This window comes from Mytilus trossulus, chromosome 9 (assembly GCF_036588685.1).
Source record: "Mytilus trossulus isolate FHL-02 chromosome 9, PNRI_Mtr1.1.1.hap1, whole genome shotgun sequence".
Taxonomy (NCBI): Eukaryota; Metazoa; Mollusca; class Bivalvia; order Mytilida; family Mytilidae; genus Mytilus; species Mytilus trossulus.
The window spans coordinates 6,243,072-6,258,214 of NC_086381.1; the positions used below are offsets into that span (position 1 = coordinate 6,243,072).

Sequence of the window (15,143 nt, forward strand, 5' to 3'; positions counted from 1 at the left end):
ATGTAATTTCCCATAAGAACTCCTTTTACGACTCAAACTGTACCAATTTTACTATGAAGTTTTGAAAACAAATATATCCTAGAATAGAAAGTTGATATGTGCTACTATTTGTTAAAGGTCAAAATAAGGAGCTGTATGGCATATTATTAGCGTCGATATGCCCAAAACGTCTAAAAGTTTAAAATAACATTAAATTTCTAAACTATCCCTACCTTGAGTTTAGGATTACCACAGATTTTAATATGACCAATTAGCCTATGTATATTTACTGGTACATTCCAAAGTTATGTCTCTGTGAGATGAAACATAGAGATACTAATTTGTAACCAGTACGTTAACAAAATTAATTATCTATGCAAATTATTTGTCTCCTCAAAAGTGGTTTGAGAAACAGCTGTATGAACAAAGTGCAACCAATACAAACATTTATTTAAATAGAAAACTCTCCAAACACTTTGTCTCATATAATATATAGCTTTACAGATCGATATCACTACATATACTTTTATTTTTCTTTTAATTTACATTTAATACTCTTCCCCTGTTTCATTTTTATGCCCCACCTATGATAGTAGAGGGGCATTCTGTTTTCTGGTCTGTGCATCCTTCCGTATGTTCGTCCGTTCGTTCGTTCGTTTGTCTGTCCGTTCCTCCCACTTCAGGATAATTAGACTCTGATCCCATTTTCATGGTCTACTGAACATAGAAATTAAAAGTGTGAGTTTCAGGTTTAAGTTTTTGGTAAAGGTAGTTTTCGATGAAATTAAAGTTCAATCAACTCGAAACTTTGTACACATGTTCCCTTTTGGTTGAGTTTTTGGAAAATGAGGCTTTCAGCGGCTTGTTCCAATACTATTGACTTTAACTTCCATTCCATTACATATCTCTGCTTACGCTTGATTCGTATTTACTTTCCATTATATTTCTCCGTCTACCGCGCTTGGTTTCGTATTTCCTATTTCACATACAAACTGGTATCTGTTTGTGTTATCATGTTTGTGTAGTAATCAACCGGCAACTAATTTACATACTCTCAGTCCTTCTTATTACCCGAAAGATCGAAGTGTAACAACCAATGTTGGTAAGATACTCATTTTATAAATCTATTTTATACTTTTATTGATTATGTGAAGTAAAACTAAAATATTGTTAAAATATTTAATTTGTATAATAATCGGGGGAAACTTGATAGTCTTTTCGTTTTACAAACTGCTTTTTTTATAAGAAAATATAATGTGTCCGTGTTGGTCCACTTTCTACTGGTTATAAGACAGATCGGTGTACTGGAAATCCGACTCAATCTGTGTTTACAATACAACTGTATCTGTATGACATGTTAATAAATTGTCGATATCGATGCTGGCTTTAATATAGCGGTTTGTGAGAGCGCCGCCGATTTATTGGCGGTGCGAGAAGACAGGTTTGATGTTCCTACGTTTGATGCGTGAACAACAGTGTCGTCTAGCTGATTCGGCGCAATCACTGTCTTACAAAGTTTGAATATTGTACGGTGGTTTACTTGGTGGAATGTCAATACGCTCACAGTTAGGGTTATTTTTTACTTGCTATTTCGGCAGTTATGGTTCTCTTCGGACATGCTTTTTAGGGGAATTCGTTTGGTTCAATAGCGTGAATCAGCCCTTCAAATACTTTTACATAAATACTAACTTTGGCTTCAACGCCCGGTTCGTCCTTGTCTACAGATCTTGTTGTAGTTCCTGTTTGGCCAGCATTTTGAATACTTATCTATCCTATCTTAACTTGTAATCTGTGGTGATGAATTTCGCCTCTTGACATATTGGTTTGTGTTACCAGGTAGGGGTCGCATACTATGGCTCTGTATTAAATTGTGAGATCAATTCCTTAAGGTTTAGTTCATTATCCAATCTGACACAAAGAGGTAGGGCCAATTTGCCGAGGATTTTTTTCACAGGAGGGCCAATTTCAAAAAGTGCCGACAGAATAAAATTTCCAATAGAAACAAAAAATAAAAATGCTTTTTGATCAATATATCGATTTACATATATTATGATATGTGTGATCAATAGTTAATTTAACCCTAAAAAAAGGATGAAAGTCCAATATGCGGATTTTCGGGTGTTTTAAGTTAAGAAAAACAGGGAATCCCCACAGAAGGACATTTCAAACCAAAAAAAAGTTATGCTTTTTAAGACTGTTGCTATTTATATTACTTTTCCCCTTAAAAATGAAATTGGTTTAGTGTGTCCTTATTACATAAAAAAACAACTTTTTAAAGAAAAAATTGTAACATCGATAAATTGTTCTTATATAGCTTCTTAATAACTAATTTGTATATAAGTATCGCCGTAGCTCCATCCGTAAAACACAGAACTACTAATAATTGATGGTTTTGATAAAAAGGTTCGAATCTCGCTCAGATACATTTGCATTTTTTGTGTTTTTATATTAAATTTTAATGTCTCTATCATATTTTTTGGATATTTGCTTAATTCAAAGAGTCATTCTGGTTCATTTTGACTATACTAGTTTATCAATTTACATGTATCAAAGAAAAAATAATGTATCGCTTATTGCGTGCATACTTTTGACGTACTTTCTATTCACATGTTTACATTTATTACATATATTCAAGGAACAACTGCCGTTGAACTGAACATAACCAATAACACGAGAATTAATCCTATAGCAATGAATTCTACATGTTGCGGGTGTGATATACACATAACTTCAAATGAGGCCATTGTATACAAGTTTCAAAACAACACAGACATTTTTTCGAAACCTTTTAAGAAGATGGTATTATATGTAACAAATGCAGTCAACAACAATGTTGTCGCCAATTCACAAACTGTATAAATACACTAGTACTGAAATGTTTACCCCCGTCCCTACACCGGTACCCAAGGCATCAGAAAATAAAACAACACAACAGAACAAATCAGGTAAAACATCAAGAAGCTGTTGCATCTGTATCACAACGAAGGGCCGATTTGTTAAAATGACAGAAACGACAATATAACATTGACCTATGACCAACTGATGTAAGATGTTCTCCGGTCAAAATATATACATGTATTTTCTCATCTTATCTTATAGACGATAAAACAATAAAAGACCAGGACAATTACAGATATACATAAATGTATATTTTGAATGAGAAAATCACGATTTGAATTTGTTCGATATTATTTGGCTCCTTGACAAGTAACGTAGTATGCCACCTTGATTTAAGGATGTTAATAATTAAATAAAACCAATATTAAAAAAACAATAGTCTTGGCCTTGTTTTTGTAGGAATACCTGTTCAAGGTATGAAAATAAATAATGTGACGTATTTTCTTGTACTATGATTAGCATCTATCGGGCTATTTAAAACATGATTTACCTATCTTATCGAATGAAACAAATCTCCGGCAAGTTGGCCCTCCCTCTTTCAATAACTGGAATGCCACCCAAATTGAATATATGGTGACCCATTTTAAGAATTTGAATGCAAGACGTTATTTATTGACAGCTTACCCTATGCACACGGTTAAAACTATTCTGATAATTAACAAATTGAAAGCATTTCAGAAAACTGTAAATGTAATTATGTTCTAATTCACTTGTTCAAACGAACATAAAGTATTTATGTGCTCATCGCTACTTAATTTCGGAAACCTTCTTCAAACCCAAACTGTATACTTTTTCATTTTGTTATAAAATAAAGAAACATATTTCTGACTTTGTCCAGCATGGTGACCATGTCCATTTTATTAAACATTTATTTGTACAAACTTAATCATCATTACTGTGAATTCATTATTATTCGTTGGATACCAATTTTCGTGGTTTTCGTGGGTACAGGTGTTCAACGAATAACATATTTTCTATAGGCTTTGTATGCAGATATTGGCAAACACACGAAATCAAATATCCACGAAAATACGGGTTTTCGTCAATCCACGAAAATTGATGCCCACGAAAATAAATAAATCCACAGTAATTTTCATAGTCCACCAAAACATGCGATTCACTGATTGCAAATACGAAACGTCCACTAAATATTTTAAGCACACCTTGCCCAAAGGGCCAAGTGAGCTTTTCTCATAACTTAGCGTCCGTCGTCCGTAAACTTTTACAAAAATCTTCTCCTTTGAAACTACTGGGCCAAATTTAACCAAACTTAGCAACAATCATTATTGGAGTATCTAGTTTAAAAGTTGTGTCCGATGACCCTGCATACCAACCAAGATGGCCACCACGGTTAAAAATAGAACATAGGGGTAAAATGCAGTTTTTGGCTTTTAACTCAAAACCCAAAGCATTTAAAGCAAATATAACGTGGGGTTATAGTGTTTATCAGGTCAAGATCTATCTGCCCTGATATTTTCAGATGAATCAGACAACCCGTTTTTAGGTAGCTGCCCCTGAAGTGGTAATTTTAAGGAAATTTTGCTGTTATTGGTTATTATCTTAAATAATATTATAGATAGAGATAAACTGATGGCAGCAAAACTGTTCAGCAAAGTAAGATCTACAAATAAGTCAAACACTACCAAAATGGTCGATTGACCCCCAAAGGAGTCATTGCCCTCTACAGTCAATTTTTAACAACTTTTCGTAAATCTTAGTTATCTTTTAGAAAAATCTTCTCCTCTAAAACTACTGGGACAAATTAAACCAAACTTGGCCACAATCATCATTGGGGTATTTAGTTTAAAAATGGTGTCTGGTGACCGGACATTCCAACCAAGATGGCCGCTTCGGCCAAAAATAGAACATAGAGGTAAAATGCAGTTTTTGGCTTATAACTCGAACACAAAGCATTTAGAGCAAATCTGACAGGTGTAAAATTGTTTATCAGGTCTACATCTATATGCCCTGAAATTTTCAGATGAAACAGACAACCCGTTGTTAGGTTATTGCCCCTGAATTGGTAATTTTAAGGAAACTTTGCTGTTTTTGGTTATTATTTTGAATATTACTATAGACTGATAGATAGAGATAAACTGTAAACAGCAATAATGTTCACCACGTAAGACCTAAAAATAAGTCAACATGACCAAAATGGTCAATTGACCCCCTTGGGAGTTATTGCCCTTTTTAGTCAATTTTTATTAAAAATTTTCATAAAAATTGTAAATTTTCACTAACATTTTCCACTGAATCTATTGGGCCAAGTTCATTATAGATAGAGATAATTATAAGCAGCAAGAATGTTTAGAAAAGTAAGATCTACAAACACATTTCCATCACCAAAACACAATTTTGTCATTAATCCATCTGTGTCCTTTGTTTAATATTCACATAGACCAAGGTGAGCGACACAGGCTCTTTGGAGCCTCTAGGTTTTTAGGCAGTTAAGCTGCCTTATGCGAGCACCCTGGATTTGTGTGCTACCCAATAAATGCTGAAATACGTGCCATTGTTATTATCTAGCTGTCTACTATATTATTTATAACTTATTGGACAGTTTTTTCATACTTTTCATTCTGGATTACAAAAAATATGACCAGAAAAACCTTAAATGATCGTCGAGTTGCACATAGGAAGTAGAGCACACCTGAGCTTTTGGCGAAGATGTCAAAGAACAAATGTATGAAATATTTCATCGACGAAAATTTCTAAAGACAAGTAGTTATGATTTCCCAAATTGCAAAACTCGTAGGAATATTGTTTGTCGTCAATACGTAGTCAACTACGTATATAAGTTCAACTGATAACGCTGTTGGCGGCAATATTGAATTAGAAGACGAAATTTTCGTATCTTTTTATTTTGGACGCAGGGGTTCAAATTAGCGGTTGTCCGGGGTCTATGACCTTCCTCTTTTGCAGTCGGACTTTCTTCTTAATTACTAGCTCCGCCCGACGGACCTTGAAAATAATAAAAACATAACTTTGCAAACATTTTTACCAAAGTTTCCTAAAAAACGATCACAAACTTATTTTCATCATTACTAAGTAAGTAAGTAAGTAAGTAAATTTTATTTTAGAGTCGGCATATATATACATTATAACAGAGAAAACATGAGCTCTGGTGAGCTCTTTAACCGACTATCACAATAAAAACCATGCAGCATCATGCAAATACTACCAAATAAAACATGCAATATAATGAAAGCAAACTTCTATTGATTTGTGAGCCTCCAGAGTCAAAGCTCATGTGGCAAGCGCCTCTATGTGCATTGAAGCGGGGGAATCAACAAATCACTTGACGATCATAAAATATAACAAACTAAAAGCATACAAACAATAAATAAATAAAAATAAGCACTAGCATTTAATGGCAGATATATATTTAAAAACATGCATAAAAAGCAGAGCAAAAGGCCATTATAAAAAGAAAGAAAGAAATTTCAGCTTTGAGACAGCACTAGATGGAAACGACATGAACTGCAGAAGCATTTTTTACCCCCACACCAGGAATTTATGTAATTCCTAAACTGGTCAAAAGAAGTCATGAGTCTAGCCTCATTAGGAAGTGAGTTCCATACTTGTGCTGCCTCAAATCTAAAAGATCTTTTACCATAACTGGAGGTTCTAGGTCTAGGTACCTCAGCAGTGTTTACATACCTGAAATTATATGAATTAGTTTTTATTACAACTAAATCTTGAATAAATAAAGGACATTTTTTATTAATTATTTTAAAGGTCTCCAAGGCAATTGAGCGCATTCTACGAGTTTTTAATGATGGAAGGTTCGAAATCTGTAGGAGTGTTTCGTATGAGCTCAGATGGTCTTCATAAATAAATCGAAGCGCTCGTTCTTGTATTTTTTCTATTTTTCTGGTATTTTGTTCCCCACAGAAATGCCAAGTCAAAGGGCAGTAACTGAAATTAGACATAATAAAAGAGTAGTAAATTGTAAGCTTACTCAGTTTGTTTAGATGTTTCCCAATTCTTTTCAAAACATTTAATTGCCTTGCAGCCTTTTTACAAATATTTGAAATGTGTAAATTAAAGTTTAATTTAAAATCAATTGTAACTCCAAGAAGTTTCACCTCATCCTCACATGATATAGAAATACCATTCAAGTCAAACACAATATTTTTATCATGTGTTTTTTTTGCCAAGAGAGATATCTTGAAATTTCTCTGGGTTGGCCTGCATTTTATTGGAAGAAAACCACTGTATTAAATGATTGCTGTCTTCCTCAAGAGCAGAAATTACAACTTGTAAGGAATTTTCAGACTTTGACAAAGTATTGTCATCAGCATAGTTATATAAAGAACAATTTTTTACAAAAAAGAACAAATCGTTAATAAAAATATTAAATAGGATGGGTCCAACTATTCATGACAGCGATGTTCAATTTGTTCAACCGCTAGCTTTATACAGAAAATCGCCGATAAATAATGTGTAAATCCGAGTAAATTCGTATCTCACTTTCTGACAAAAACAACATTGTAAACAAAATGGCTGCCGCGAGACTACAATATCGGATCCGATTCCGGAAGCGGATAAGGGTAATCCCGGGTTTTTTAACCAAAAAATCCAGATAGGTGACAAAATACAGCTATGCATTGTAAATAAATATAAACACTAGAATTGAAAACCAAAATTAATTAAAAGAAAGAAAAAGCAGAAAATATTTTGTACACCAATTTTAATGTCAAAATCCAATACAAGCATTGATAAGTGACAGCTGGGAACAGTTTATCTAACAATATATATGTTCCTGGTAACAGTTTAATTTTTTTTTATCAGTGATAAATGTTGGTTATGCATGTTAAATGCTTTTCAAGTTAAACATATTGCTGCAATTTCAAGGGGTATTTTTTTCTCCTCAATTTTGATAGGTCAGTTAAAATAGCTGGACGTTTCTTCAGGAACATATATATTGACTTTATAGATATACTGTTCCCAGGTTTCTTATATATATAAAAAAAAAAAAAAAAGATGTGCTTGATCGGCAAGGAGACAACTATCCACAAGAAACCAAAATGACCAAAATTTGGTAACGGTCAAGATCCCCACCCCAAAACAATATATATATTCATGTATGGGACAATATAACAAATCATATGAAATATAGGTGGAGTTCGTGGGGCCACTCTACCCCTTTCTGTTTTAGAATTTATAACGGTCGAGATCCACAATCTTAAACAATATATATTTATGTATGGGACAATATTACAAATCAAATAAATTATAAGGGGGTCCCTATATATGGTCACTGTACACCTTCATGAGTGAGAACTTGGAAAAATTCGAGATCATCATCCCTTAACCATATATACTCATGTACAAGACTATATAACAAATCAAATGAAATATAGGGGAAGTCCCTGTGGTCACCCTACCCCTCATGTTTAAGAACTTTGAAACAGTTGGGATCCCCAATTCTAAATTAAATGAAATATAGGGGGAGTCCCTGCAGTCATCTGATTGATAAAATTGGAAACAGTCGAGATCCCAACCTTTAAAATAAACCATACTAGAACACACCCGTGAAATCGCGGGCATTCAGAGCGTTGTTTAAAGTATGTAAAGTGTTGTTGGAAGAATTTTGTAAAATATTGAATGAGAATTTCAGCAAAAGTATCATAAGTTATAGGTTATTGGGGACAGGAAAATGCTTTTTTTTTTTTATCCCTCCTCCTTTATTTCCAATATTCCCATTTTTTGGTTTTCTATCAATTTCAATATGAACATATATTAAGTATGTTATGAACATTCAAGTAAGGAGCCTAATTCAGTGTTTGTTTATGTGTTACATATTTGTTTTTCGTTCATTTTTTTGTATATATAAATAAGGCCGCTAGTTTTCTGGTTTGAATTGTTTTACATTGTCAGTTCGGGGCCTTTTAAAGCTGAGTATACGGTATGTGCTTTGCTCGTTGTTGAAGGTCGTACGGTAACCTACAGTTGTAAATATCTGTATCATAGTGGTCTCTTGTGGAGAGTTGTCTCAACATGGCAATCATACCACATCTTCTTTTTTTTTTAATCAATGAATTTTGTAAAAGATTTAATAACTGGAGAATTTCAGAATTCATGAATATTTTTAGCGCTTAAATGTATATTATGAACATTCCGGCATTACTAAATAAATATAGTGTATTTACTTTCAATTCTAAGTTTACTAATCGATCCATAGTGGTCATTGATATAGTATACAGAGTGACGATTTTTTACAGACCCTCTCTATTTAATAAACTCTGTGACTGCCGTGGATAGTGAACTTGAAAATGATAGCAGATATAATTCTGAAAATACACTTTATTCTTTGTATATGTATGTTCAAAGTTTACATAAAAACTCAAACCGGAAGTCTAATCCGACTTAAAATTTCGTCCAATGACGGGACAATATCCGGATGCCTTATTTCTCGTTTTTCTCAAAAAATAACTCAATCTGAATAATCATATGAGTGGATGACAAATGGCACTATGCACATTACCTATAGTACACAGCGGCGTGTTGATTAATTTATTTTGGAAAGAAGAGAAGCGACACCCAAAATGAGGTCTTCTCGTTTAATGGTATAGATATATTCATGTATGAGAACTAATCAAATGAAATATGGGGAGAGTCCTTAGGGACACCCTACCCACTCCTGTTTGATACTTAGAAACAGATGAGACCCCCACCCCTAAACCATATATATTCATGTATTGGACAATATAACAAATCAAATGAAATATAGGGGAAGTCACTAGGGTCCCCTGTTTGAAAACTTGATAACGGTCGAGATCCCGAACCCTTAAACCATATATATATATATTCATGTATGGGACAATATAAAAAATCAAATGAAAATAGGGGTAGTCCCTAGGGTCACCCCACACCTTCTTGTGTGTGTTTTGAAAACTTGAAAAAAGATTTAGATACCAACGCCTAAACCATATTCATTCCTGTTTTTCATTTCAAAAAGATTGAATGACATACATGGTTAACTGCCTGCAGTGCTTACAGCGCTTTGATTTTATGGTACACTGGTCTTACAGAATATCTAAAAATAAACAAATATCATAATTAATACACAATCATCCGATTGATCTCTGAATTATATAACAATTCTACACTACTGTAACTATGTCTACACTGTAATATTAATCAACGTAGTGGTCACCGCCTAACCTCGATAAAAGAAAAAACGTGCCCCTTTACTTATATACTACCCGCCAAATCCAAATCCGGTTCTTACAATAGATAAAAACGTCTAAAAATAACTACGCGTAGAGCACAGAAATATATTGTTTAGCTGTCAATCATTCCAACATTCAAGGTTATATGAATAATCCAATCCTGCCTCGGTCTCCATTCCGCATCATACTGTATGCCCATTTGTCAATGACTGGTCACAAGTTCTGTCTAAAATGGTCAGTGAAGAAATCTTGTCACAACAGTATCATCTCTAGCCTTTTATATAACAAAGTTTAACTAATATATGATCTAGAAGTGTTGAAACAAAGCCATGTTTGCAAAAGTTGTATGAATGCTGATAGCTGTCTGATGTATGAATTCACTTAACAATTTAAAGAAATGACTGCTCACAACTGATTTAGCATATTAAACTTGAAATCACAGTTTTTATCGACGCAAAAATTGAAAATTGTTTGGCCGTATATTGGTATGACTTTGGCGTGCTCGTCGTCGTCGTCGTCCGAAGACATTTGGTTTTCGCACTATTACTTTAGTATTAGTAAATAGAAATCTATAGATTTAAACGCAAGGTTTATGATTATAAAGAGAAGGCTGTGATGGATTTTGGGAGTTTCGGTCCCAACAGTTTAAAAATTATAGGCCAAAAAGGTCCCAATAAAGCATTTGTCTTGGTTTTCGCACAATAACTTTAGTATAAGTCAACTGAAATCTATGAAATTGAAACATAAGGTTGATGACCACAAAAGGAAGGTTTGGATTGATTTTGGGAATTTGGTCCCAACATTTTAGGAATGAGGGGCCAAAAGGGTCCGAAATGAATTTTTGTTGGATTTCACCAGAAAATAAATTATTGGGATTCTTTGATATGCTAAATCTAACAATGTACTTAAATTTTTGATTATGGGCCCAGTTTTCAAGTTGGTCCTAAATCGGGGTCCAAAATATAACTTTGTTTGATTTCAACAAAAGTTAAATATATGGAGTTCTTCAATATGCCGAATCGACCCATGTATTTAGATTTTTAATATTCGGGCCTGGTTATCAAGTTGGTCTACATTGAGATCTAAAGAGTCTAAAATTAAAAATTATTTGATTTCATCAAAAATCGAATTATTGGGGTTCTATGATATGCTGAATCTAACCATGTATTTAGATTTTGGATATTTGACCAAAAAGGCAAACGTCCAATTTAATAAAAATCAGTTTTTAAGTTCAAGTTCTTACATATACCTCATTCATTCTATGTCAGAAATCTATGTTTTGTCAAATATTTATTCACAGTCCAAATTCAGAGCTGTATCAAGCTTTATTGATGTGTCCATACTTGCCCTAACTGACCTCTGCGTTCGTATAAAGCTGTGCCCTGCGGAGCATCTGGTTGTTTTCTATATCAAAGATATTTAGAATCATAAAATCGTTTTATTAACGAATTAAATTATTCGTTAATTTTATTACCCAGGGGTAGATGTTTTTCTCAGTTTTTTGCCCCGTAGGCCTCTAAATTTCCTAAATTAATCTGATGTTTCAAACAAAATGGAATATTTAGTATGTATTATATTCCGGATAGAACACACTTTTGTAAGTTTTTTAGGAGACAATTTTCTTTTAAGCTTGTATTTTTTTTTATTACGAAGTGATGAAAACGCACACTTAGGCGTATTTATATTTATTATGAAGTGATGAAAACGCACGTTTAGGGGTTACGACTTACTCTTGGGATATAAAAAGGAAAAAAACAACCCAACAATTTTATTCAGCAAGGATCTTAGAGTTTCAATGACTGTGACGAGTAAATATAAGCACTTCTAAACATTTAACGTACAAATATACATATATTATTATGAATTAATATTATATTCAGAGCTTTAAATAACTTATGCATACTGTAAACTGCGATTGTATGCTGAAACGTCATAATTATTTACCAGGATTTTCACAATCGTCATGAGATATTCAAATACTTGTAAAACTTTCTATCTGATTTTTATTTATTACAAAATCTGTGAGATAAACCTGTTTTGGTTAAATTCTGTATCGTCTTTTTTTTTCACCCAATATAGGTTGCATTTCTATAAACATTGATAATGCAATTTCCCATAGGAACTCCTTTTGTGGCTAACACTGTTCCACTATTACTATGAAGTTTTGAAGACTGCAAAATACATATGCACTACTTTTTTTCAAAGGTAAAAATAAAGAGCTGTGCGGCATATTTTCAACGTTTATATACCCCAAACTAAACTTGCACTTATTTCTCAACTATCCCTACCTTGAGTAAAGGATTACCACTAATTATACCCCACGCAAGGCGTTGCGGAGGATATAATGTTTTTGACCCGTCCGTCCGTCAGTCCGTCAATCCTGTTTCTTGTCATCGCAACTCCTCTCAAACCACACAACAGAATTTCACGAAACCTTTTCAGATAATAAGGACAAACTATGTAATTGTGCATATCGACGGGAAATTGCGATTCAATTTTGTTTTCTAGGAGTTACGCCCCTTTGAACTTATTTACTTTAATGTACTACTGCAACAGTCTGTCATCCCAACTCCTCTCAAACCACACAACAGAATTTCACGAAACCTTTTCAGATAATAAGGAAATACTAATTTGTTGTGCATATCGACAGGAAATTGCGATTCAACATTTTTCTAGGAGTTAAGCCTCATTGAACTTATTTACTTTAATGTACTACTGCAACAGTTTGTCATCGTAACTCCTCTCAAACCACACAACAGAATTTCACGAAACATTATTAGATAAGAAGGACATTCTATGTAGTTGTGCATATCGACCGGAAATTGCGATTCAATTTTTTTTTCTAGGAGTAACGCCCTTTTGAACTTATTTTCTTTAATGTACTACTGCAACAGTTTGTCATCCCAACTCCTCTCAAATCACTCAACAGAATTTCACGAAACCTTTTCAGATAATAAGGACAAACTATGTAGTTGTGCATATCGACGGGAAATTGCGATTAATTTTTTTTCTAGGAGTTAAGCCCCTTTGAACTTATTTACTTTTAATGTACTACTGCAACAGTTTGTCATCGCAACTCCTCTCAAACCGCACAACAGAATTTCACAAAACCTTTTCAGATAATAAGGACATACTATGTAGTTGTGCATATCGACAGGAAATTGCGATACAATTATTTTATAGGAGTTACTCCTCTTTGAACTTATTTACTTTAATGTACTACTGCAACAGTTTGTCATCGCAACTCCTCTCAAACCACACAACAGAATTTCACGAAACCTTTTCAGATAATAAGGACATTCTATGTAGTTGTGCATATCGACGAGAAATTGCGATTCAATTTCTTTTTCTAGGAGTTACACCCCTTTGAACTCATTTGCTTCAATGTACTTCTGCAACAGTTTGTTATCTCAACTCTTCTGAAAACACACAACAGAATTTCATGACAATACTATGTAGATGTGCATGATGTGCATATTGACTAGAAATTATTAGTCATTATTTTTCTTATACATTTTATTTTACACTTATTTAATTCTCCAATGCCAATTTGGGGACGTGGGGTATGTGAGCGTGCTCACTAGGTTCTTTAATTTCAAAATGACTTATATGCATATGTATATGCTGGCAACATTCCTGAGTAGTGTTTTAATGAAACATAGAGATTATAACTGGTTACCAGTACCAAAACAAAATTAATTATCTATTCATATCATATATCTCCCCGAAAATGGCATAGTTTGAGAAACAGGTGTATTAAGAAAGTGCAACCTAACCTCTATGATACATTGAAATATATATTAGAATGAAAAGAAGGAAGAAAAGCCGACATAAATACATGGTAGATTGGGGTTTATTTAGACGTGGAAGAACTATACAAATGTGTAACTTTAAACATTAGTTTATAATTTTAAAGAAATTTATGTTTAGTAACAAAACCTGAGGGCATTACATTGCAATGTAATACATTACATTACAATTACTTTGTGATTCTTCCATTACAATTACAATTATATTTTTTCTCACATGTAATGCATTACATTACAATTACTTTGCCTGTGTAATGCATTACATTACACATTACTTTTTCAATATAAAAACTAAAAACATTTCAAAAACAGATTTTTTTAAGAAACAATTACTGGCCTGGTGTACATGTATCTATAATACTAAAATTACGAGGTCCAATTTGTCAGCCGTCATCACGTAAAACGATGAATCAAAGAATTCAACTTTATATATAACTAATATAGTACAATAGTGTTGATTAAAAATTACACCACTCCAGGCCCTTGTTTTCCACGTAACTAATACTGCCAATAAATTAAGAAGTTCCGGATCGAGTTCGACACCGATACCAATATTATATTCACCTGTTGCCTATTACCTTATCTGTACGTTCCGCATTTGACAGGCGCACCACCCAACGGTGTATTTAGAATTTTCCTGTATTCTGTTAAAAAGTATTCCATTCCAGGCCCTTTTGTTTTGCAAATTACTAATATTACCAATAATTGATAGGTTCCAGGTCGACGGCTTCAACATGTTCAAACAGAAAGATTTTGAAAACAGAGAAAACTGTGCATCTTATAATCAGCATAACTTTATATCAGATACCAATACTAAAATAAGGCATACGCATAGTTATATACTTTAATTCAGTCACGGACCGGCAATATCACGGGTGTGTTCTAGTATGTACATATATATATATCATGTATACAGTGTTTTAGACATATACTTCAAATACTGGTTAGTTAACATGTCCATTGCTCTTTATTATCATAATTGATTCAAACATGCTGTCATTAAGAGAAAAATTATCAGGTCTGTACACCTTTCCGGCAACTAATACTAAAAAGCCTTTCAACAGGAGCTGATGTTGAGGAAATGGCTAAATACTTGATATAGCTGTATTAGCTTAAGAAAAATGCACTGAATTTGACTTCAAGTATTCCAGTGGATTGATTGACATTTCTTCACATGGCTTTGACAAGTAAATGTCAAAATCATGAACTGCACCAAACTTGTGTCTACTCTTTGGTGGAGTAGTAGGAGGCATGAAACTGAAAAAGTCACTTTTAAGAT

General features: G+C 33.4%; 1 protein-coding gene across 4 annotated transcripts in view; it reads left to right on the forward strand.

Moving 5' to 3' along the window:
* The window catches only part of LOC134685029 (uncharacterized), a 90,602-nt gene that overhangs the window by 60,697 nt on the left and 14,762 nt on the right, over nucleotides 1–15,143 (forward strand). The window lies entirely within an intron of this gene.